The sequence below is a fragment of the Coregonus lavaretus genome, assembly GCF_964263955.1.
Source record: "Coregonus lavaretus genome assembly, chromosome: 12".
Taxonomy (NCBI): Eukaryota; Metazoa; Chordata; class Actinopteri; order Salmoniformes; family Salmonidae; genus Coregonus; species Coregonus lavaretus.
The window spans coordinates 23,790,551-23,815,400 of NC_139999.1; the positions used below are offsets into that span (position 1 = coordinate 23,790,551).

At 43.2% G+C, this 24,850-nt stretch overlaps 1 protein-coding gene across 1 annotated transcript in view; it reads right to left on the reverse strand.

The window, feature by feature from the left end:
• Positions 1 to 24,850, reverse strand: part of LOC311138912 (receptor-type tyrosine-protein phosphatase gamma-like) — a 385,510-nt gene that overhangs the window by 238,274 nt on the left and 122,386 nt on the right. The gene's annotated exons all lie outside the window — the stretch shown is intronic.

Consider the following 24,850-nt stretch of genomic DNA (forward strand, 5'->3'; position numbering starts at 1 on the left):
TTGGGTAATTTGTTGTTCGTTCCGCTGAGACTAGATTGTGATTAACTGATTTGTGGCAATAAAGAATCATTAGAAACATGAATGGTTTGGTTGATGTGAATATATTAGAATAGAATGAATTTTATGGGAGTGTAATTTATTACAAGTCATTGGATAAAATTATAGGTGTTGACTTGTCCAAACACGTAGACGTACGTGGGGATGGGAGAAAGTACATAGGGCATGTGGTAGAATTAAGCATTATAATAAACTATCTATTATTTCAGAAGCAGAGGTGATATAGTCAAGGAATTTTTGTATATTAGGGGGAAAATATTATTCATTTGGTTAGGTCGTTAGATCTGGTTCCAAATCAATGAATGTGGGGTTTGACTCGTTGATTGTTAAATTGTTTACGTTGAGCGTGTGAGATCTGTGTCCTTCAAAGCTATTTTCTGATAAAGTGTGGTATGTGCCAGATACTAAAACTACTGACCATTATCATTGAAATAAAGGAGGATTAACTTGTCTTTTAAATAAAGCATAGATTCTGCATCGCTGAACAGAGTCTAGGTTTTCTAAGTATAGTTTAACTATAGTTGTGGGTTGTTTAGATTGAAGGAACATTCAGGATAAGACTGGACGATCTAGCAGCCTGCGTCTTTTCAGACTGAAGGACTCACTTATTCAACGGGAAAGAAGGAGGAGTGACTATAGTCAGAAAGGACAGTTACATACATTTGAATAGCGGACTGGCAAGTTGGATAAGAGATTTGGCCATAATTTGAATTGTTTAGGTAGACTGGAATAAAAGTAAGGTATTTTAATAATATGAATATAAATATATTATTAGTTATTGTTGGGATGTGAATAGACTTTACTAATGCCATGAACTAGTTTCCGGGTAAAAGAGAGTCGTACTTGCTTGACTGTATCGAGCTGAAAGAGATATTTGAAGCAAGTTTGAATAGCTGGATGGAAAACATTTATTTGACCAAATTCTAATTGTTATTACTTTATTCTATGGTTTGCGTGACACCAGTAATGTATGCGAATAGTTGGTGAATTGTAGAATGATAATGTATTTTCGTTACGTAAACCAGGGGATACAAGGAGCTTTGGCTATTATGCTGAGGGAATAGCACCAATTTATAGTGGGTTCTAGATTTGTTGAATAAACAAACTTATATTTTAAACTAAAGTAATGCAATAGGCTACAATTATAACATTATCAGAAAAAGGCACTATACGCTCATCTGTGGTCCTCTGTAGCTCAGTTGGTAGAGCACGGTGCTTGCAACGCCAGGGTTGGGTGTTCGATTCCCAAGGGGGGCTAGTATAAGTATAATAATGTATGAGCTCACTAATTGTGCGTCGCTTGGAATAAGAGCATCTGCTAAATGACTAAAATGTTAACGGGTATGGAGAGGAGAGTACGTGGTAGTAATTTTTTAGTCATTGAATAAGGTTTTGCTAGATTAAACGAGTGACAATGGTGGAATATGTCTATAAATAAATTGGATTGTGATAAATGGATGATTTCAATATATGATGGTAAACTACAGCAAGTGTTTGGTGTTACTTGTAGCTTACTTAGAAAGGATAGATTAATAGATCTCATTCATTCTGTAATGGCGGGGTGATGGTTTAATTGCGTGGCTATGATTTTAGTTGATTACAAGAGAAATAGGATATAGTTTACGACGCATGGAGAAGTGAATGTCTTATATGGTAATAGATCAACTGAACCAAACATGACGTTACTATGGAAATGTAGCATGGTTAATGTTGTTAAGTTCGTTTTTAAACCCTATGATAGAGGTAAATGCAGAATGCTGTTTGAAAGTGTGTTTTATTAGGTCTGCTAGTAAAAATTGAAGAATTTCCATTTTTGTCTGTGGGTGTTAACCATTGGGGCTTGCTGAAACGCAAGAGCGCTATAAGGGACATTATGGGTTACGTTAGGTGTACAAGGATCGCGTTTTTGTAGGAAGTCGTAGGAGGTTGAATATTATCGGCAGGAAATTGCTAGCTAGTTAGCGGTGAGAGCTAGTGCGGTTTTCGTTGGGTGACGTCACTTGCTCTATGAACTGGAAGTAGTTGCTTTGCGGGGGCCGTGGCTTTTGTGGAACGATGGGTAACGGTGCTTCGATGGTGAATGTTGTGGATGTGTGCAGAGGGTCCCTGGTTCGAATCCAGTAAGGGACAGAAAGCAAATATTTTACATTGATGCTATTGACGTGAATTACTGGTTTCATTGATAACATTATAGGAAAGATGTTGTCCTACCAATCCATGTCGGATAGGATAACATAGTAATTAAAATTGCATATTGGTGAATTGGATGTTTTATTGGTTTTTACTATAAATATAAAATAATTTGTCATCTGTTGAGGTACCGTTATGAGGGAAATTAGCGGTAGAGTATGATAGATATTGTAGAGGGTTTAAAAATAAATAAATAAGTAAGTTAATTGGGTGATGAGACAGGTTGACTTGATGTTGAATGGGATTGTTTAATAGAAGTAATTATTTCTATTTAGGAGAATGAGAATATGTTATTAGGTAGTATTGCTTTGTGGAGACAATTTACTAATGAAGAACATGTCTCGATAGTTGAATAAGGAACGATATTTGATAATTGATCATTTTATTATGACATTATATAGTTTGGTTAAACAGCGGTGAGTTATGAAGATGGTTTATTACTTCAGATAACGATAATTTGTTTATAGTACGTTGAACGATGAGAGTAGTTCTGAGGAGTGAGATTGATACGAATGATTGTTGATGAGATAGGACTGGGGATATATGTATGATGTTTTGTGTGTAATTACTATCTTTGGATTGTTGATTCTATGTTAACGACATGTATACTTTCTCTTCCAGGAACATGGGGATTTCTTTATATCTCATTGGGATGTTAAAAAAGTCTGTAGGCTAGGGTGGAACTAGTTAGTAAAATTAAGTAGTTATATTTTTATTTTGTCATAGGGAGCTACCAAAATAAATAAGGCCTGGCCATTTTTTGTTTGTTTATTGTCTTACTATATGGTGTTCGAATAACCACAAACAAACTACTTAGTATGAAATGTGTTATTCTGTATAAGATTTTTATTTCTATTTTGGGTTTTTTGATGGGATGGTAGTGAAATATCTTAAAGGGGCATACACATGTAATTTGGGTTTTATTTACTGAGTGATAAGTAAATATGTGTGATTTATTTTGAAAAGAGCTGTACTAAGGACTTACTGTACACTCGGGATACAACATTTATGAAAGGTCTTGATGGTTGTTAGGAGTAGTATACTATTGGATGAAACAATTAATTGAATGATTTCAATGACCTCTGAAATCTGTTCTGGCTTTATAGTGTGACCTGATCACCCGCACTATAAATTCTAGAGGCATGCTGAATTAGGGGGTTAGATAAAATAAGGATAATTGTGAAGAAGTTTATAATTTGGAAAAAATCCTATATATAAATTAGTCCAAACAGGACAAGGATGAAGTGAGAGGGTTAGTCCTGAAGGAGAGGTATTCCTGGAATAGTGTTATGGAATACAGTTAAGTAAAGATATGCTCAAGGGTTGTCATTTTAAGGTTAGTTATTATTTTAGGTTTGATAGGCAATATTGTTGTTGTTTTGTTTTTTTGTACACATGAATCACGATGTGATGCATGTGTCCAAGGGGGGAAGTTGGGATTACAGAGGTTTTAATGTTTTATTATGGTTTTGTGGGGAAATATGCAAGGTGTATTAAGGATATGAGCAGTAGTAATAATGTGTTATGGGTTAGGTTAAATCATTTTTGTTTTTGTGATAGGAGGCATGGTGTAGAGGTGGTCTGTCTATGAGATAAGTGGACTACAACAAGCTGGAAGCAGGTGTGCTTCATAATCTCAAGGCTTCTCTTGACGGATGAGAGGACATGAGTAGCATACTGTGTCTCACTTAACCTAACAATGCTCTTAAGATTTTCTTTTCATGGGTGAAGATAACTCTGCCCAACTAAGTAGGAGTCTGAGCATTCTCTGCGCCCTGGAGACTATGTGATGGCAAAAGACTACAGAAGAAAGAGCTGGAAAGACCCTATGTGGAGGGGCCTGTACCAGGCTGATTGAAGGACACTCTTCGCAGACCGATGTCGATAGATTGAGAGGGACTCTGGCTGATCCGGAGACCCTAGTGACGGAAGAAGGTTAACAGCTAAAGTGACCATACATCGTTGTCCAGGTTACACCAACTGCGGTACGGATAGAGGGGAGCGCGATCGGGTATCATCTAAACCATTGTACCAGAGTGAGGAAACTGATGACTAAGAGACCACCGAGACTTTCAAGACCTCCAAGACGCACCAGAAATCCTCATCATTGATTTCTCTGTACTTGACTAGTTCCCTGAGAATAAGGGGAATGGGGTACTGATAATAGTAGAGAGCAGAAGAACAAGACATAGAAGGGATATAGACAGGATTAGAAAGTATATTCTTGCACAGGCAGGAACCATAACTAAAATGCAGAAAGGGATCACTATTAAAATACAAGGGTTAAAATATTATTGGTGTGTGAGGAACCAGCACAAAGAGTATGGGGAAGTCACATGGGGTAGTGTGACTTTAAGATAATGAAAGAAAGAGACAGGTGAATCATAGACATAAGGAGAACAGTCCAAGACTTAGATAAACAATTTGATGTAGTATTTAGTGTTAGATTTCCAGGGGGAAGTGTTATTGGAGTAGTTATTCCTTGGGAAAGTGCACTGAACCCTGTACATGTTAGAGCCATACCAACTACAGAAGAAAGGGAATTGAAGGAGCCGTTAAACAATGATTGGTATAGATGAGTACAATATATTGCATTAAAATAAAATAAAATAATAGTCTAATATGCACCACATCTCCGTTTTAAATAGTTAACAGTAGTTCAACATCTTCACAGTTACTAGGACTGTGTGCTAGGATTCAATCATAACTGTTGTAATGTTTAGGAAATTCTAATTATAAACAATTTTATGATCAACCAGGATGAAGAGAGAAGTGTAAGCAATTGTTGGAATAGGAACAAGGAAAAGGGAAACACCAGAGTAATGTCAAATAGATTATGAGCAAAAATATAGGAATGTTAAAGTAAAACAATTGGGTTATATAGTTTGGGAGAATTCAAGGGAGAATGTGAAAATAGGGGGTGTTTAAACAGATAGCCTTTGGAATACAGGGACCCCTCAAAGAAAAATCTATCAAGCATTAGATAGAAATGGGTATTAAGAATGAGTGATGAAACATAAGACACGTAGTCAATGTTAATAGGAATGTTTTGGATTGGAAATGAACTCAACTAAACTGTTATGATCTGTCCTTTCCTGAGGTTACTACGGATGGTGTCGTAATGCATAGCAGAAATAATTCGGTCCAGAACGGTGTAAACCTCAATAAAAACCAAAAACCCTCTACCCAGCTGAAGGGGAACAACAAAGGCGTTGAAGACGTTCCTGTCTGACACCACCTCTGCCAGGAGACCTGAATCCAGCATCAAATCAAAGCAATCAATTGCCTTCTCTTTTGTGCCTGTTCTCTCAAGAATGAGACAGGAGACCATGTGGAGTGAGCAGGAGGAGAGAGGTCTATGCAAATGCAATGTTCTTCCTAGTTTGGGTATACTGGTTTGCAAATGGACAAAACAGAATGATGGTGGAGGTGGGGCAGTTCAGGTGTGACATTGGAATTGGGACATTGCCATGGGTAATCCAAGATGAACTATGAAGCTATCTGAAGAACATAATGAAGACGCCAGAAGATTGAGTGCCGGTAGAGGAAGGGACTGTTAGTTGAGGTAGTATGTTGATTAAGGAGGTATTATACACTACTAAATTTATAGTAATTTGGACAATGCATTAAGATACTGATCTGTTGTAATTCTCGTTATGAGGAAGTTAATGCTAGAATTATTATAATATAAATATACATTCTGCCAGTGTCAATATGTGCCAATGTGAGAGTTTTAACTTTGAATGATGGAACAAAGGTGACTAACTAAGAATTGTCATTCCAAAGTTGTTTTGGGTAATTAATTTGATTATGATTATAAATTATAAGTGGACTGATTGATCTGAATAACGTATTAATATTAATGCTTAGTGATGTTGACATTGCAATTAATTGATTAGATATTGATATTGATTATTTTGATTGTTATAATACTTGTGATATGGGTGAAAAAGGTTATGTAAGCTAAAGATATTGACACCATTCTTAACATGTCCTAGATATTATTGTTAAGACAAAGTTGCATATGTTGATGTGATAGGATACTAACACATATATGGGAAATGCTATAACTAAACAAAAGTGGGGAGCATTGTTTATAAAGAAATACACCCAGTTCAGGGAGCGCCATGACAGTAGGTAAATGAATATGGGACATTTTGGGAATTTGGGAATCCTGAATGTTTGTATGAAGTTGTTCCTGGGGGTGGATGGGCCTGCCATGGTTACAAAGCCTAATAGAAAAACTTGGAGGTTAATTTAGAGGAAAACCTTCCAAACTTGTATCCAATACCTGACTGGGCTCTGGGTCCTCATCAGGATGGGTCAAACAATGAGGAATATATATTGGTTTAAATATATGCATATGAAAAGTAACCACATATGGCAAGGATAAGAATAAGTAAATGCGCATGCTTACATTCATCAACTTTTTTTATCTTTGTATTATTTGGGACATTGTTGGAATGTCCCAAAGGGGGGATTATATGGTAATATTTTATGTATCATTAAGGAAAATGTTGGGAAATGTCAAAGATAAAATATAGTAAACATGATTGACATTTTATAAGTCCAGATGCATGTCTAAATAAGGAATATAGACAATACAATGTGTAAACATGCTTTGATGAATGTATGTATTTTATTTTTAAAAAGTGTTTGTGCCATGCCACCAATATAATGAGATAAGGGAAAGAGGCAAAAGTGCCCATGGCCTTTTTGGAGTAAACAACATGTGTTATTGGACTTTCAAAGATAATAGTGGCGTGGCAGTTAAAGATGTTAATCAGTGATCTTAAGGGGAGTAGCTTTGTAAGCTATGTATACATGACTGTGCATTTGTGTGTGTATATAAGAGATCTCTAAGCCAAAGAGAGACAGTTGCTCCATGGAACAAGCTCGGCTTTATTATGCAATAAAGTCTAATTCTTGGATTCACAAGCTCCGGTCTCTTGAGAGATATTTTTGAGTTGACTATTTTTTAGTCAAATATTTATACGACAGTGTGTGTGTGTGTGTGTGTGTGTGTGTGTGTGAGTGAGTGAGTGAGTGAGTGAGTGAGTGAGTGAGTGAGTGAGTGAGTGAGTGAGTGAGTGAGTGAGTGAGTGAGTGAGTGAGTGAGTGAGTGAGTGAGTGAGTGAGTGAGTGAGTGAGAGAGAGAGAGAGACAGAGACAGAGACAGAGACAAGGGTGTAGTGGTGGGGCTGGGTTGGTGAATATTCTGTTTCTTTTCAGCTTGATCATAAACCTTTCAGATAAGTCAGTTTACAGACGCCCCAAAAATGGCATTATGCTTATTCCAGCACTACAACATTACATCAGCTAGTGAAATATTATCCAGATACAGTGGGGGAAAAAAGTATTTAGTCAGCCACCAATTGTGCAAGTTCTCCCACTTAAAAAGATGAGAGAGGCCTTTAATTTTCATCATAGGTACACGTCAACTATGACAGACAAAATGAGAACAAAAAATCCAAAAAATCACATTGTAGGATTTTTAATTAATTAATTTGCAAATTATGGTGGAAAATAAGTATTTGGTCAATAACAAAAGTTTCTCAATACTTTGTTATATACCCTTTGTTGGCAATGACACAGGTCAAACGTTTTCTGTAAGTCTTCACAAGGTTTTCACACACTGTTGCTGGTATTTTGGCCCATTCCTCCATGCAGATCTCCTCTAGAGCAGTGATGTTTTGGGGCTGTCGCTGGGCAACACAGACTTTCAACTCCCTCCAAAGATTTTCTATGGGGTTGAGATCTGGAGACTGGCTAGGCCACTCCAGGACCTTGAATGCTTTTTACGAAGCCACTCCTTCGTTGCCCGGGCGGTGTGTTTGGGATTATTTATTTGGTCCCTTTGCAGAAAAACAGCCCCAAAGCATGATGTTTCCACCCCCATGCTTCACAGTAGGTATGGTGTTCTTTGGATGCAACTCAGCATTCTTTGTCCTCCAAACACGGGGCGGCAGGTAGCTTAGTGGTTAACAGCGTTGTGCCAGTAACCGAAAGGTCGCTGGTTCTAATCCCCAAGCCGACTAGGTGAAAAATCTGTCGATGTGGCCTTGAGCAAGGCACTTAACCCTAATTGCTCCTGTAAGTCGCTCTGGATAAGAGCGTCTGCTAAATGACAAAAAATAAAAATAAAATAAACACGACGAGTTGAGTTTTTACCAAAAAGTTCTATTTTGGTTTCATCTGACCATATGACATTCTCCCAATCCTCTTCTGGATCATCCAAATGCACTCTAGCAAACTTCAGACGGGCCTGGACATGTACTGGCTTAAGCAGGGGGACACGTCTGGCACTGCAGGATTTGAGTCCCTGGCGGCGTAGTGTGTTACTGATGGTAGGCTTTGTTACTTTGGTCCCAGCTCTCTGCAGGTCATTCACTAGGTCCCCCCGTGTGGTTCTGGGATTTTTGCTTGTGATCATTTTGACCCCACGGGGTGAGATCTTGCGTGGAGCCCCAGATCGAGGGAGATTATCAGTGGTCTTGTATGTCTTCCATTTCCTAATAATTGCTCCCACAGTTGATTTCTTCAAACCAAGCTGCTTACCTATTGCAGATTCAGTCTTCCCAGCCTGGTGCAGGTCTACAATTTTGTTTCTGGTGTCCTTTGACAGCTCTTTGGTCTTGGCCATAGTGGAGTTTGGAGTGTGACTGTTTGAGGTTGTGGACAGGTGTCTTTTATACTGATAACAAGTTCAAACAGGTGCCATTAATACAGGTAACGAGTGGAGGACAGAGGAGCCTCTTAAAGAAGAAGTTACAGGTCTGTGAGAGCCAGAAATCTTGCTTGTTTGTAGGTGACCAAATACTTATTTTCCACCATAATTTGCAAATAAATTCATAAAAAATCCTACAATGTGATTTTCTGGAATTTTTTCCCCCAATTTGTCTGTCATAGTTGACGTGTACCTATGATGAAAATTACAGGCCTCTCTCATCTTTTTAAGTGGGAGAACTTGCACAATTGGTGGCTGACTAAATACTTTTTCCCCCCACTGTATGTGTTTGAAGTCATTATTTGGTAAAGGAAACCACAGAGTTCCTGATAGTCCTGAAGGCATTGACTCACGGTTTTGATAGGAACTAAACTGTCTGTTTCCACTAAGAATCTGAGCTTTCACTTCTTATGTGACAACATCTCGTCTCCAGAACCTGTGTGACCTCTGACCTGTTACGATCAACCTGTTTATTTAGAGCCTAGGCCATTTAACGGCTGACTAACTCTCTGCCTCTCCCTCAATTATTCAGCAGCCTGGATGTGTGTGTGTGTGTGTGTGTGTGTATGAGTGCGTGCCTGCATGCGTGAATGTGTGTGTGTCCATCTCTGATGCCGCTCAAATGGAGGATGGAGGCTGATGAGAGGGCAGTGGGGGCCAGAGAGCAGGCTTTTAGCTTCCAGGCAAAAACACCAATTAGGCCAGATATGAATGTGGTGCTCCACTCTCTACTGGCTTGTAGAAGCCGGCTGCTCCACCCAGACCTCAGCCCTGTCCCAGGCCTGTCCCATGCTAGACCTACCAACCTTCCACTACCAGCACAGCCCAAACCAATGCCCAGTAGAGACAATGGCATGTTAGGTAGTGAGTAAATGAGTCTGTAGGTGACGTAAGGGGTGTGTGTGCGTGTGTGTGTGTGAGTGAGTGTGTCAACCAAAAGCCCCACATCCCAGCAGACTGCGAAAGTGAAATTCAGAGAAAGCCAGAATTCATAACGTTACTTCCACCCGGATGTACTGAGCACATTACTGAGTAAATGTCATCGTTTTCATCTCTTTCCTCATTGCTCTTTGACTCTGCTGTTCAAAGGCTGAGAATCCCCTTTTATGCCCTTTCATGAAATCAATACCCCTGCCCACCTAATAAAAGTCCTAGAAAAAGGGGGAAAAGACACATACACACATACACACAGAGGACTAGGCTGACAACTTTACTTTTAATATGGGTCATTATCTTAATTAATTTGTCAGTCTATTTGCTGACCCAAGTGAAAGGCGTGGTAAAATACCCCCCCCCCCCCCCCCCTCCACTCTCTTCCTTTCCAATCCTATCCCCGTCCTTTTCTCTCCTCTCCTCATCTCTCCTCATCTCTCCTTTCTCCCCTTTACTCCATCTCCCATGTCACCTCACCACCACCTACAGTGAGGGAAAAAAGTATTTGATCCCCTGCTGATTTTGTACGTTTGCCCACTGACAAAAAACGCATGTAAAAAATGTTATAAATTGATTTGCATTTTAATGAGGGAAATAAGTATTTGAACCGTCTGCAAAACATAACTTAGTACTTGGTGGCAAAACCCTTGTTGGCAATCACAGAGGTCAGACGTTTCTTGTAGTTGGCCACCAGGTTTGCACACATCTCAGGAGGGATTCTGTCCCACTCCTTTTTGCAGATTTTCTCCAAGACATTAAGGTTTCGAGGCTGACGTTTGGGAACTCGAACCTTAAACTCCCTCCACAGATTTTCTATGGGATTAAGGTCTGGAGACTGGCTGGGCTACTCCAGGACCTTAATGTGCTTCTTCTGGAGCCACTCCTTTGTTGCCTTGGCCGTGTGTTTTGGGTCATTGTCATGCTGGAATACCCATCCACGACCCATTTTCAATGCCCTGGCTGAGGGAAGGAGGTTCTCACCCAAGATTTGACGGTACATGGCCCCGTCCATCGTCCCTTTTGATGCAGTGAAGTTGTCCTGTCCCCTTAGCAGAAAAACACCCCCAAAGCATAATGTTTCCACCTCCATGTTTGACGGTGGGGATGGTGTTCTTGGGGTCATAGGCAGCATTCCTCCTCCTCCAAACACGGCGAGTTGAGTTGATGCCAAAGAGCTCCATTTTGGTCTCATCTGACCACAACACTTTCACCCAGTTCTCCTCTGAATCATTCAGATGTTCATTGGCATGTAAATGTGCTTTCTCGAGCAGGGGGACCTTGCGGGCGCTGCAGGATTTCAGTCCTTCACGACGTAGTGTGTTACCAATTGTTTTCTTGGGGACTATGGTCCCAGCTGCCTTGAGATCATTGACAAGATCTTCCCGTGTAGTTCTGGGCTGATTCCTCATCGTTCTCATGATCATTGCAACTCCACGAGGTGAGATCTTGCATGGAGCCCCAGGCCGAGGGAGATTGACAGTTCTTTTTGTGTTTCTTTCATTTGCGAATAATCGCACCAACTGTTGTCACCTTCTCACCAAGCTGCTTGGCGATGGTCTTGTAGCCCATTCCAGCCTTGTGTAGGTCTACAATCTTGTCCCTGACATCCTCGGAGAGCTATTTGGTCTTGGCCATGGTGGAGAGTTTGGAATCTGATTGATTGATTGCTTGTGGACAGGTGTCTTTTATACAGGTAACAAGCTGAGATTAGGAGCACTCCCTTTAAGAGTGTGCTCCTAATCTCAGCTCGTTACCTGTATAAAAGACACCTGGGAGCCAGAAATCTTTCTGATTGAGAGGGGGTCAAATACTTATTTCCCTCATTAAAATGCAAATCAATTTATAACATTTTTGACATGTGTTTTTCTGGATGTTTTTGTTGTTATTCTGTCTCTCACTGTTCAAATAAACCTACCATTAAAATTATAGACTGATCATTTCTTTGTCAGTGGGCAAACGTACAAAATCAGCAGGGGATCAAATACTTTTTTCCCTCACTGTATATTTCTCTTCTCTCTCTCCGCCCATTCCTTTCTTTCCTTTCTTTTTTCTCTTCATTTAATTGCACCTCTTTCCCCTTCACTCCCCTATCCTCATGTCACTACTTCACTCCCCTATCCTCATGTCACCTCTTCACTCCCCTATCCTCATGTCACTACTTCACTCCCCTATCCTCATGTCACCTCTTCACTCCCCTATCCTCATGTCACTACTTCACTCCCCTATCCTCATGTCACCTCTTCACTCCCCTATCCTCATGTCACCTCTTCACTCCCCTATCCTCATGTCACCTCTTCACTCCCCTATCCTCATGTCACCTCTTCACTCCCCTATTCTCATGTCACCTCTTCACTCCCTTATCCTCATGTCACCTCTTCACTCCCCTATCCTCATGTCACTACTTCACTCCCCTATCCTCATGTCATCACTTCACTCCCCTATCCTCATGGCACTAATTCACTCCCCTATCCTCATGTCACAATTTCACTCCCCTTACATTTTGCATCATTCCATTCTGTTTACCTTTCTTTCCTCTGTCACGTACGTGCAAATAGTTCCTGAGGGTCGCAACCATTAGTGGATCATATTAGGCTAATGTTGTGCAATAATGTGGGGCATTTAGCCTATTTGAATCATTATGGAACTCAGACCACACGTAGCAGGTTAATCCTGGAGCCTTGTTCACGATGACTGGACCGTTGTCATTCAGTTCCATGATTAGTGAGGATTAGGGTAGATTTATAGGACTACTGTTCAACCCCTATTGTACACTTTCTTTCCACCTTCCAATATTTAATGGATTGAACTTGAATATGACAACTTTCAGGATGAATTAAACCACTGTATTCTTTATTCATAAATATATTTTGCGCGTAAATGCTCTCCAAATCAGTTTTTTTAATGCTTCATACATACTTTCCTAACCCCAAAATGTTCCTAAATAATCTACAAGATCAGATTATTTTTAAATCTACCAGTTAGTGCTGAAACGGAGACAAAGATGCAGAGATGGCATTCTTTTATTGATCCCTATTTTCTGAACCCGTTCTCTCGATGTATTATAGTCTGTTGACAAAATTCTAATTAAAGGTACACCGTATTTAAAGGGATGGCTTAAGACAAATGTACTGAAAACCCTTTTGAATGAAAACTCCACGCAGAAATCTGTTGGCCAGCAAGTGGGAGGGTTTTCAGCGGTTTAATTACATTTATTCAGTGCGCACAAGGGAACCACGCCTGCAAAGCCCATTGTGCACCTTCATAAGGTTAGTCTGAATACCAACTACTGAGAAGTGTGTAGGAGACGTGTGCGTAAGAAAGACGTAATTTCCTAAATCGGAATCGGGCCCTAAATGCTTATCTGTTGTATGCAGAATAGATGCTGGTTAGTTTGTTCCCATTCATGTGACATTACCTTGTCTTTATTCAGGCGGCAGGAAACCGATAAATCAGCCCAACCACAGAAGGTCAATATTTTCAAATCATCAACCAATAGTGTTAGCAATGAATTGAATGTTTTCCCAGATCATGTCCACATACTTTACAAAAGCGTGCAACAATATGCAGTAAACAGATAGGAACAAAGCTAAATAATAGGAAGATGGAGATATGTTTTTTACTGTGTCTGGGCTAGGAATGTGACAAATGGACCAACATTAAACAGACATTTCTTTCTTGGTTTTCCGTTAAAATGATAAGAAAAATGCATAAAATTCCACATGAATTCACAATGCAGCTGCGCTGCTGCCATCAACGGTTTGGGTCTCATGGTGCATCCCTTTCAGATGGTTAAGCATTGCACATGTACTACCACTACTGTACATCAATTCCACCTCGCAAAGTTTGCATTTACCTGTCATTTAACTTCTCAAAGTATTACCATACGGGACTTTGCTGCTGTCGCTTGCCTTCCCCTGCCATTGTTCCAACTGTTAACAACGATAACGAAGTGGTAGAATGTCGTCTCCAATAATAATTGATTCCTTGACTCCTTGCACATCGACTCCCATTTCTGAGTGTCAAGATTAGATGCCGCCAGGAATCAACTCCTAAGATTCTGGATTTTTTGGAACGGTAAAGACTGATTAGTTGCCGTACTTCAGAGAAAATAAATACTTGCATCTTTCATAGCGAGCTAGCGATGGACTGACAGAGAGGGGAGGGGCACAGTATAGGCAGATTGGCCACCACGCAGACAGAGTCAGAACTGTGCACTAGGTCTATCTATCGGCAATCAAAAGCTGTATCTCGCAATGGAAGGCTGTATCTCGCAATTTATTGGCTTGCAATGTCTCGCAACTTCAGTAAAGCAGGGCCTAGGACAGGGGTTCCCCAACTTTTTTAGCCGCAAACCCATTTAGATTTTTTTTTACATCCCGACCTCACCATGTAAAAAAAGTTATGTAATTAACAACCAGTGTTTACTATTTTAATTGGGGCTATGACAGTCTATTACAAATCAGTCGAACAGTAATTTTGAATGGTATTGAATTGACTGAAATGCAGCAGAAAGGTATTTAGAAGTTGCAAAGATCATCAGGCAACACTTTTTTATGATCTTCTGTGTAGAAAAGAACATCATCATTCACCATTCTGATTTAGTGCCTGGTCTTGTCCAATCTGTTCTAATGAGTCCTGCGCGGCTTGTGGGCATTGTAAAGGGTAACAGAAGACACATATCATTGCTCCTATCTTTCAGTGATGGGGTCATAATATTTTGTAGTTAGAGCCACATATGTACGAAGAAAACATAAACCAATCTGTTTATTACAACCGCATCTAGTGGCTACCAGAGGTTACTGACGTAACCCTGGTTCTATGACCCAAGCGCAATTGTTTTAATGTTATTAGAGTTTCTCTCGTGACCCCATTTTCAAATCAGGTGACCCCACATTGGGACGTGGCCCCTGGTTTGGGAAATGCTGGGCTAGGATATTCTACACGCAACAGGCTGAAGACTGAACACACACTTGCATCATTAGCTAAGAGAAAGAGCAGGGGTGTGATCATTAGTCCAAACAGTTTGCAACTAAAAGGAGAGTTTTTATTGGACAAATTCAGGTAGGTCCCTCCCCGTTTCGTTCCATTTGCTTCTGCTCCGAAACGTTTCACAACAGAATCAGCGTATTGAATACGCCACAGGCGAGCCAGCGCAAGGGAGAGAGAGGAGGGGACAGGCAGAACAAACCATGTTGCGCATATGTCTTGGTAATCTGAATCTCCCAATGTCTTGTCTTGCATGCCTCGCAAATTCACCAAAGTAGCGTAACCCCTACTCTCAGCAAACTATGGATTGGCTCTGGTTGTGTGTGGAGAGAGGGTGAGAAGAGCAGGGCTCTAATATAACAGCCCCAGCATGTGGCCCTGCTTCAATATGGGCTCAGCAGCAGCAGAGATCAGTCCCAGCCAGGTACATTTAAGACTCAACCTGCCTCCATCATCACTTCGGGGAGGACATTAGGAAAAGACAGCTTGTGTCTGTGTTTCTGGAGGAGTGAAGTTTATGGTGGCGTATGTATATGTTAGAGGCTGGTAAGTGAAACTCTGCTTTGGATTAGGCCTCTGCCAAGCGCATGTGCGGGTGTGTGCATCGGAGTCCAGTGTGCATGTCTCTGTGTGCTTGCGTGTGACTCTGGGGTCACCTCTGGGTCCCGTTGAGCAGGAGCTCCCTCTTTGTGATTTATGGCTCTGGTAACTCCAGCAGGCAGGGCCTATTTTCTCAGAGGTCTTTGCACAGGAGCCAAAATAACATGGCTTTCCTCCTCACTCCTTCCTGTTTCCTGCCTTCTCCAGAAGAGCGTGGAGCCCTGCCAAACCAGCCCCTGATCCTTTTACCTCACTTCCCTTTCCTTGCTTTCTTCTTTCCTTCTCCATTTCCCTTCCCCCATCTCGCCCTCTCTACCCCATTCCTCAAGCCTCTGTTACCCTCTTAGCTTTAATACAGAGCTGTTCCCCCAGACTGACCTCTCCAACCTCTCCATTTCTCTCAAGGGCCTCCACACTTTCCAGCTATTCCCATTAAAAACTCCTTGAACCAGACCTGACCGCTTTCTGTTGCAATCTCTGCTAAATAAAGTCCTAAATAGAGTTTTTGTCCAATTCCATTTTTCATTTGTTGAATGCTTTTTCTTCCCACAAAGATCGATAAGGGGGAATCAACCATAACAAAGGAATAAGTGTTGAGTAATATTCTCAAAATAAACTTTTTTTATAAGTAAAAATAACATGTAAGGAGGAGCCATTTGACTCTATATCCACACAGAACATTCCTTGACAAAAAATGACAAAAAATATCTCTCCACATTTTCGTCCAATCAGATCACGTCTATTTCCTTCTACTGTTGCGGTGACAAATGTTTCTCCTGACCCAAAGCCACAACTCTGCTATCTGGTCCTCGACTAGCTGGCTGTATTAATTACCGTTATTAAGCAATTCATTAGCAGATGAGAGAAAGATAATGCCAAACTGTATGCTGGTTTAATGACTAGCCAGGAGGGTGGGCGTGTGCAGCGTGACAGATATCAGCCAAGAACAGAAGTGACATTAACCTTTTGATTAGCAGAGTAATGGGCAGATGGACGGACTGGCGCATCCGTTCTCCAAGTGGAGGAGGAGAAAAAAACAACAAGACAATGATGCCACCGGCGGGATGAATGACTATCAGTGTTCAAAGTGATGGGATGACAGGATCCCTTTGCTCCTTCCAGTTACACAGTCATCTGTGGAACTGGATTAGTCTTGTTATCTGCCTCTCTTTCCCTCTACAAGACAGAGCCCATATGCAAAATACTATTACAGCCGTTTGTCACTTATTACACATTTTATAATTTAAAAAAAGATGGATGAATATCTGACAACAAACACGAAAAGTCCTGAACTATTTTTGGTTCTCCAAGGATTTATTTCAGACATCAGGAAAGGCTCATCTAGTCAAGCCCAGTCAAAAATGAATAATCGTTTGCAGATTTGATCGAAAAATTTAATTTGATTGAAAAATTCAATAAAACAATCAATGTGTCCTGTGAGAGAACCAAAAACAGCTCTGCACTGTGTGCACTGTGCATCTTCAAGATGCAAAGAAGTCCTGGGAGTCATGCCCATCAACTGTTCATCACAACAGACCACTCCATCAGGCTGGTCACTTTACACAACTGGATGTCTTCATGCATAATGCAGCAGTTGTACCGTACGTTCCATCTCAAACCACAGATGGAGACTGACACCTTATAGTACGGGCAACCGGGTACCAACCCTAGCACCACACAGAGATGCTGTGGCCAACTGAGAGTTTACCCCGAGGGACCACATACAAGATTGCTTCAGTTTGGTGCCATTGGTGCCAAAAGAACTGTATACTGTACCATAACTACTTAGTAGTTAGTTAAAATGGACATGCTCTCTTTCAAACATATTGTCTTTTACATTTAGATAACAATCTGGTAATAGTAGCAAAGCTGCCAACAGTCCAGTCCTGGATTAGTGTCCTCTCTATGGATAGAGACTGTACCTCTGAGTACCTGGTGTCCCAGTAATGAAGCACAGTGCCCATTCAGCACGCTGCCACCCCCCTGCACCCCCCGCGCGCTTCCATCATCCACACTCGTCGCCAATTACGGCATGCTTTCCATGCCATTTAAATACATTAGCAGGCACCACGCATATTCAGAGGTTGCTGATGAGCCCTGTGGTCTATTCCTGGGGCGATGATGATATCACACCCATTATGCTTTCTTTAATGCACATTTTATCCTCGTTTAAGGGCTGGAGCTTGAGCTGCCTGCGACCCAGCTCTCGGGGGAAACACTCTACTATTTTAAATTAACAACTGACTTTCAGCACGCTTATAGGGAAGGGCACTCAACATGTACGGCACTAACACAAATGACTGATGATTGGTTGAAATAAATTGATAATAAGAAAATGGTGGTAGCTGTTTTATTAGCATTCAGTACAGCTTTTGCCATTATCAATCATAGTCTGCTGCTGAAAGAACGTATGTGTTATGGCTTTACAGTGGATCGAGAGTTACCTACAGTATCTAACAGAACACATCGTTTTTTTTTAAATGGAAGACTCTCTAACATAAACCAGGTAGTGTATGGCATACCTCAAGGCAGCTGTCTTGGCCATAAATGTTTTACTAATGACCTACCACTAGCAGTGAGTAAAGCTTGTGTGTCTACGTACGCTGATGACTCAACATTATACACGTCAGCTACCACAGAGAGTGAACTCACTGCAACATGTAACAAAGAGCTGCAGTCAGATTTAGAATGGGAGGCAAGTAATAAGAAAGTTGTAAATATATCAAAAACTAAAATAATTTATTTGGGACAAATAATTTGCTAAACCATGAACCTCAACTAAATCTTGTAATGAATAAGGTGGCAATTGAGCAAGTTGACGAGAATAAACTGCCTGGTATAACCCTAGATTGTAAACTGACATGGTCAAAACATACTGATGCAACGGTAGCTAAGACGGGGAGAGGTCTGTCCGTGATAAAGTGCTGCTTTCTTGACATCACAATCAATAAAACAAGTCCTACAGGTCGTAGTTTTACAGGTCCTACAGGTCCAAGCCACAAAGAAGGAAATAGGCAAATTACAGTTGCCCCAGAACAGAGCAGCATGGCTGGCCCTTAAATGTACACAGAGGGCTAATATCAATAACATGCATATCAATCTCTGCTGGCTCAAAGTGTTTGACTGCATCCCTATTTGTCTTTGTGAGAAGTATTGACGTGTTGAAAGCGCCGAACTGTCTGTTCAAACAGCTAACACACAGCGCAGACACCCATACATATCCCACAAGACATGCCACCAGGGGTCTCTTACAGTCCCCAAGTCCAGAACAGACTCTGGGAAATGCACAGTACTACATAGAGCCATGACTACATGGAACTCTCTTCCACATCAAGTAACTCAAGCGAGCAGTAAAATCTGATTAAGAAAACAGATAAAACAACACCTCACGGTACAACAAGGACTGTGAAGAGACACACACACATGCATATGCACACACACTAACACACGCACTCTACACACACATACATTGTAATATTGTTGTATTGTACATCTGTAATATTAGAGTAATAATGTAATAATATCTTGTATGATGTATTGTTTTATTTATGATGTAGACTGTTGTTGTGTTTTGTTGTTATGTAATTGTTTTAATCCTGATTGGACCTCGGGAAGAGTATTGGGATCCTAATAAATACAAATACAAATACTGCTGGAGAGATGAGGACCAGAGACGCTTCTCTCCCTCTGCCTGCCTGAGTCCTCTCTCCTCTCTCTCCCTTTCCAACTCCCTCAAACCTCTTTCCCTTTTTTCTTCCTCACTATACCCTCCCCACCTTCTCTGCATTTGTTCACTCCTACTCCCCTCTTCCCCCTCTCCCTCGCTCTCTCCCTATCCACACTCTCTCCCTCCTTTTGCCCCCTCCCCACCTCTGTCCCTCTGTACGACCTCCAGACACAGCTGCTAACTCTGGTTGAGCTCTTGACAATACATTTTTAGCCAACAAGGTGCTCTTTAGTGACGCCAATTAGGCCGTGTGCAGATTAAGCATCACAATGGAGCGCTTAGGGAGAAAGCAATAGGTTTACTCTCTAAACATGCCCGCTGCTTTGAAATAAGAACAAAAATCAATAGGCACTCGTGTAATTCACTTCACAGCAGATAACTGCAGTTGGGAGGGCTGGGTAATGAGGTGATAGCCAATGAGACGGGCAAAATGGCCCTTGTGTGCTGAGGCCCATCAGGACCGTATGAATCATATAGCAACAGTGTCCAGTCACTGAGGCTGAGGAGTGGCTGTTTCATAGTGCTGATGACTAGAGGGTTTGAATAACCATGGAAGGAATGGTATGGAAACCAGAGGGAGGTGAGGGTGGTCATAAAATAATGCGAGAAGGTGCTATTATTTCCTTTTCACTGTTTGTTGGATATAATAGCTTACTGTATGCAGCCTTTTGTATCAATGTAGGCCTCTTCAGATTCCAATACTAATCTGAGCACCCTCTCTCTGTTACCCTGCTGTGATGAAATTTGACAAAATGCCATCATGTAATTGGGTGTTGCCAAGTGAGGAATTCACCATTCTGTTGGATCTTCACATGATTCATACAGTATGGCAGTATGTATTACATCCTACTGAGCCTATTCTCTCTTTCTCCAAACTCCTAAACCTGAGACGTTTCTGGAATAATCAATGTCCAACTCTCTGATGACATCATTTTTACTTCCAGCAGCTCCCGGAATCAATCAATAGTGCCGGTATTCGGGAAGAAAGATTGACCAATAATTTCCCCCCAGATTTTCAATTATAAACTGCTAAACATCTGCAATAAAGAGGGTGGAGGGGACGCAGCGCGATCCATCATCATAGTGACTGTGTAGATGGGTGTGATAACACGGGAACAGCCATCAGGGAAGCAGCCATCAGGGAAGAGGAATGCCTCTCCAGTTGCCTGCCTGCCTCACACACTCTCTCTCTCTCTCTCAAACACAATCATCTCAGTCAACTGAGGAATGTTCACCCCCACACACATACACCTCCAAATGTGCTCTCTCTCCTTCTTTTACCCTTTCTCTCCATCACTCTTACTTTCTTCCTGTCTATCAGCCTCTCTCTCTCTCTCTCTCTCTCTCTCTCTCTCTCTCTCTCTCTCTCTCTCTCTCTCTCTCTCTCTCTCTCTCTCTCTCTCTCTCTCTCTCTCTCTCTCTCTCTCTCTCTCTCTCTCTCTCTCTCTCTCTCTCTCTCTCTCTCTCTCTCTCTCTCTCTCTCTCTCTCTCTCTCTCTCTCTCTCTCTCTCTCTCTCTCTCTCTCTCTCTCTCTCTCTGTACAGGGGGAAATGGGTTGTTCTGCTAATAACTCATGTAATTCTCATGTGACGTTTCAATAATCATAAGGATGGATCTATGTCCTCTAGACTTACACTATGCTGTAAGAGGGATGCTTTGTTTGCCCATGTCTGCCCTGAGTCTCATGTCTCTCAGCAGTGTGTGTTCCATAGAGTCTACACTGTCACGTGCGGCTGTTTGGAGCATATTAAATACCCCGTAAGCCAATAAGCCACAGGAATGTGTATTCAGTAGGAGAGTAATCTGTCACAAGCCTTTGCAGCAGATTTTGAAATGTATATTGTATGGCTTCATGAGCTACTTTTCCACTTAATGTAGCCTATTTGTTACCCTACCTGGTTTTCTTTACCAATGAAGACGGGCAGCACAAGCAGCCAATGGCATTACAGCTCCTCTGGTGCACTGTGTGCTTAGCCAATAGGAGACAAGATAAGATGGTATAAGATGGTGGCGCTGAGGGGGCGCGCATCTTGCCAGGTCCTGCTCGACTTTGCTTTTTTATTGCTATTTTGTGTTAATTTGAAATTAAGACATTCGTTAGCCAAAGTATTACAATGTTTTGCCACAAACCAATGCAGCCATTTTGAGCCAGGGGTGTGTGACACTCTGGCTCCGGGACTTTTGTATTTGAGCCAGGGTGTATTTTGTTATGTTGGGTTTGGGTGTATTTCTAGGTTTGCCTTTCTGTTGGCTTCATTTCTAGGTTTGGTCTATGACTCCCAATCGGAGGTAACGAGTGTCAGCTGTCGGCTCGTTATCTCTGATTGGGAGCCATATTTAATCTGAATGTTTTCCTGTGGGAATTGTGGGTTTTTGTTCCGTTTCGGTCTGTGTACCGTGGACTTCATTGAGTCGTCTTTTGTTTTGTAGTTCTATAACGTTTAATTAATAAAGTCATGTTTCTTGGACACGCTGCGCCTTGGTCATACTTAGACGACATAGACGACCGTGACAGAAAAACCCACCATAATAGGACCAAGCAGCGTGTCAAGCGGCAACAGGACCCTGCTCCTAAGGATTCATGGACATGGGGGGAGATACTGGCTGGAAAGGGTCCTTGGGCACAACCGGGAGAATATCGCCGCCCTCGTGAAGAGCTGGAGGCAGCTAAAGCCGAGAGGAGGCGGTATGAGGAGGCAGCACGGAGTCAAGGCTGGAAGCCCGTGGGTACCACCCAAAAATTTCTTGGGGGGGGGCTTAAAGGGAGTGTGGCGAAGTCAGGTAGGAGACCTGCGCCTACTCCCTGGACTTACCGTGGAGAGCAAGAGTACGGGCAGACACCGTGTTACGCAGTAGAGCGCATGGTGTCTCCTGTACGCAGGCATAGCCCGGTTCGGTACATTCCAGCTCCACGTATCGGCCGGGTTAGAGTGAGCGTTGAGCCAGATGTCATGAAGCCGGCCCAACGCATCCGGCTACCAGTGCGTCTTCTCGGGCCGGCGTACATGGCACCAGCCTTACGCATGGTGTTCCCGGTTCGCCCACATAGGCCGGTGCGGGTTATTCCACCTCCCCGTACTGGTCGGGCGACGGGGAGTATCAACCCGGGTAAGGTTGGGCAGGCTCAGTGCTCAAGGGGGCCAGTAAGCCTGCACGGTCCGGTATTTCCGGCGCCACCTCCCCGCTCCAGCCCAGTACCACCAGTGCCTACACCACGCACCAAGCCTCCTGTGTGTTCCCCGAGTCCTGTGCGTCCTGTTGCTTCTCCCCGCACTAGGCTTTATGTGCGTTCCCAGGGTCCAGCATGCCCTGTTGCTTCTCCCCGCACTAGCTCTGAGATGCGTGTCCTCAGCCCGGTACCTCCAGTTCCGGCACCACGCACCAGGCCTACGGTGCGCCTCAGACGGCCAGAGTCTGCCGTCTGCCCAACGGGGCCTGAACTGCCCGTCTGCCCAAAGGCGCTTGAACTGGCCGTCTGGACTGAGCCTGCAAAGCCGCCCGTCTGCCATGAGCCTTCAGAGCCGTCCGCCAGACCGGAGCCGCTAGAGCCTTCCGCCAGACAGGATCAGCCAGAGCCTTCCGCCAGACAGGATCAGCCAGAGTCTTCCGCCAGCCATGAGCAGCCAGATCCGTCAGCCGGCCATGAGCAGCCAGATCCGTCAGCCGGCCATGAGCAGCCAGATCCGTCAGCCAGCCATGAGCAGCCAGATCCTTCAGCCAGCCATGAGCAGCCAGATCCGTCGGCCAGCCATGAGCAGCCAGATCCGTCGGCCAGCCATGAGCAGCCAGATCCGTCAGCCAGCCATGAGCAGCCAGATCCGTCAGCCAGCCATGAGCAGCCAGATCCTTCAGCCAGCCATGAGCCGTCCAGCCAGGATCCGCCAGAGCCAGCCAGCCAGGATCCGCCATTGAGTCCGGTGCTGTCCCTTAGCCCGGTGCTGCCCCTTATCCTGGTGCTGCCCCTTAGTCCGGTACTGCCCCTTAGTCCGGTGCTGCCCCTTAGTCCGGTGCTGCCCTTTAGTCCGGTGCCGCCCCTTAATCCAGTGGGGTTTAGTTGGGGGGTGGTCATGTGGAGGAGGCTACGGAAGCAGATAGTGACTAAGGTGGGGTGGGGACCACGACCAGGGCCAGAACCGCCACCGTGGACAGACGCCCACCCAGACCCTCCCCTAGACTGTATGCTGGTGCGCCCGGAGTTCGCACCTTTAGGGGGGGGTACTGTGACACTCTGGCTCCGGGACTTTTGTATTTGAGCCAGGGTGTATTTTGTTATGTTGGGTTTGGGTGTATTTCTAGGTTTGCCTTTCTGTTGGCTTCATTTCTAGGTTTGGTCTATGACTCCCAATCGGAGGTAACGAGTGTCAGCTGTCGGCTCGTTATCTCTGATTGGGAGCCATATTTAATCTGAATGTTTTCCTGTGGGAATTGTGGGTTTTTGTTCCGTTTCGGTCTGTGTACCGTGGACTTCATTGAGTCGTCTTTTGTTTTGTAGTTCTATAACGTTTAATTAATAAAGTCATGTTTCTTGGACACGCTGCGCCTTGGTCATACTTAGACGACATAGACGACCGTGACAGGGTGGTGAGATGATGACACAGAGGTGTTGAAATTGAATCCACACTGGATTAGCTCAGTGGGGATTGAGTTAATTTGATCCACATGTAGAGGACCAGTATGAGCAAGAGAGATAATCCCAGATCCTATTCACACCAATGGGCGACAGAGCTGAAGCAATCTGTAGCGGTGTGTATGTGTGTATGGCTCTGCTGTAAGGGACTGTGTGTTCTGTGTGTTCTAAACACACACACACACACACACACACACACACACATTATTATTATTAGTCTGGCCCCTCCCCTGTGTGTTGGCCGTCTGAGGCGCATTGATTAATTAATAGTGAGTGATTTTTCATCTTTAGGGCCTTTAATAACACAGGGGAGCAGCGCGCCCAGCGCACAAGGACAGGGGGGTCGTCATCATGCCGATGCACTTCATCACACACGCCATGGGAACACACGTGTGTGTGTCAGGCCCTGTCAGCCGGTCTAACATTAGCCCACCGCCAGGGAGCTCTAATCTGGATCACACCACAACACTCTGTTGTTTACTAGCCAAGAGTCAAACAGGCAGCCTGCACACTTCTACTGCAGTCTCAGCACAGTAACCACTGCTACAGCAGTCTCACCACAGTAACCACTGCTACAGCAGTCTCACCACAGTAACCACTGCTACTGCAGTCTCAGCACAGTAACCACACTGCTACTGCAGTCTCAGCACAGTAACCACACTGCTACTGCAGTCTCAGCACAGTAACCTCACTGCTACTGCAGTCTCACCACAGTAACCACTGCTACTGCAGTCTCACCACAGTAACCACTGCTACTGCAGTCTCAGCACAGTAACCACACTGCTACTGCAGTCTCAGCACAGTAACCACACTGCTACTGCAGTCTCAGCAAAGTAACCACACTGCTACTGCAGTCTCAGCACAGTAACCTCACTGCTACTGCAGTCTCAGCACAGTAACCCCACTGCTACTGCAGTCTCAGCACAGTAACCTCACAGTTACTGCAGTCTCAGCACAGTAACCTCACTGCTACTGCAGTCTCAGCACAGTAACCCCACTGCTA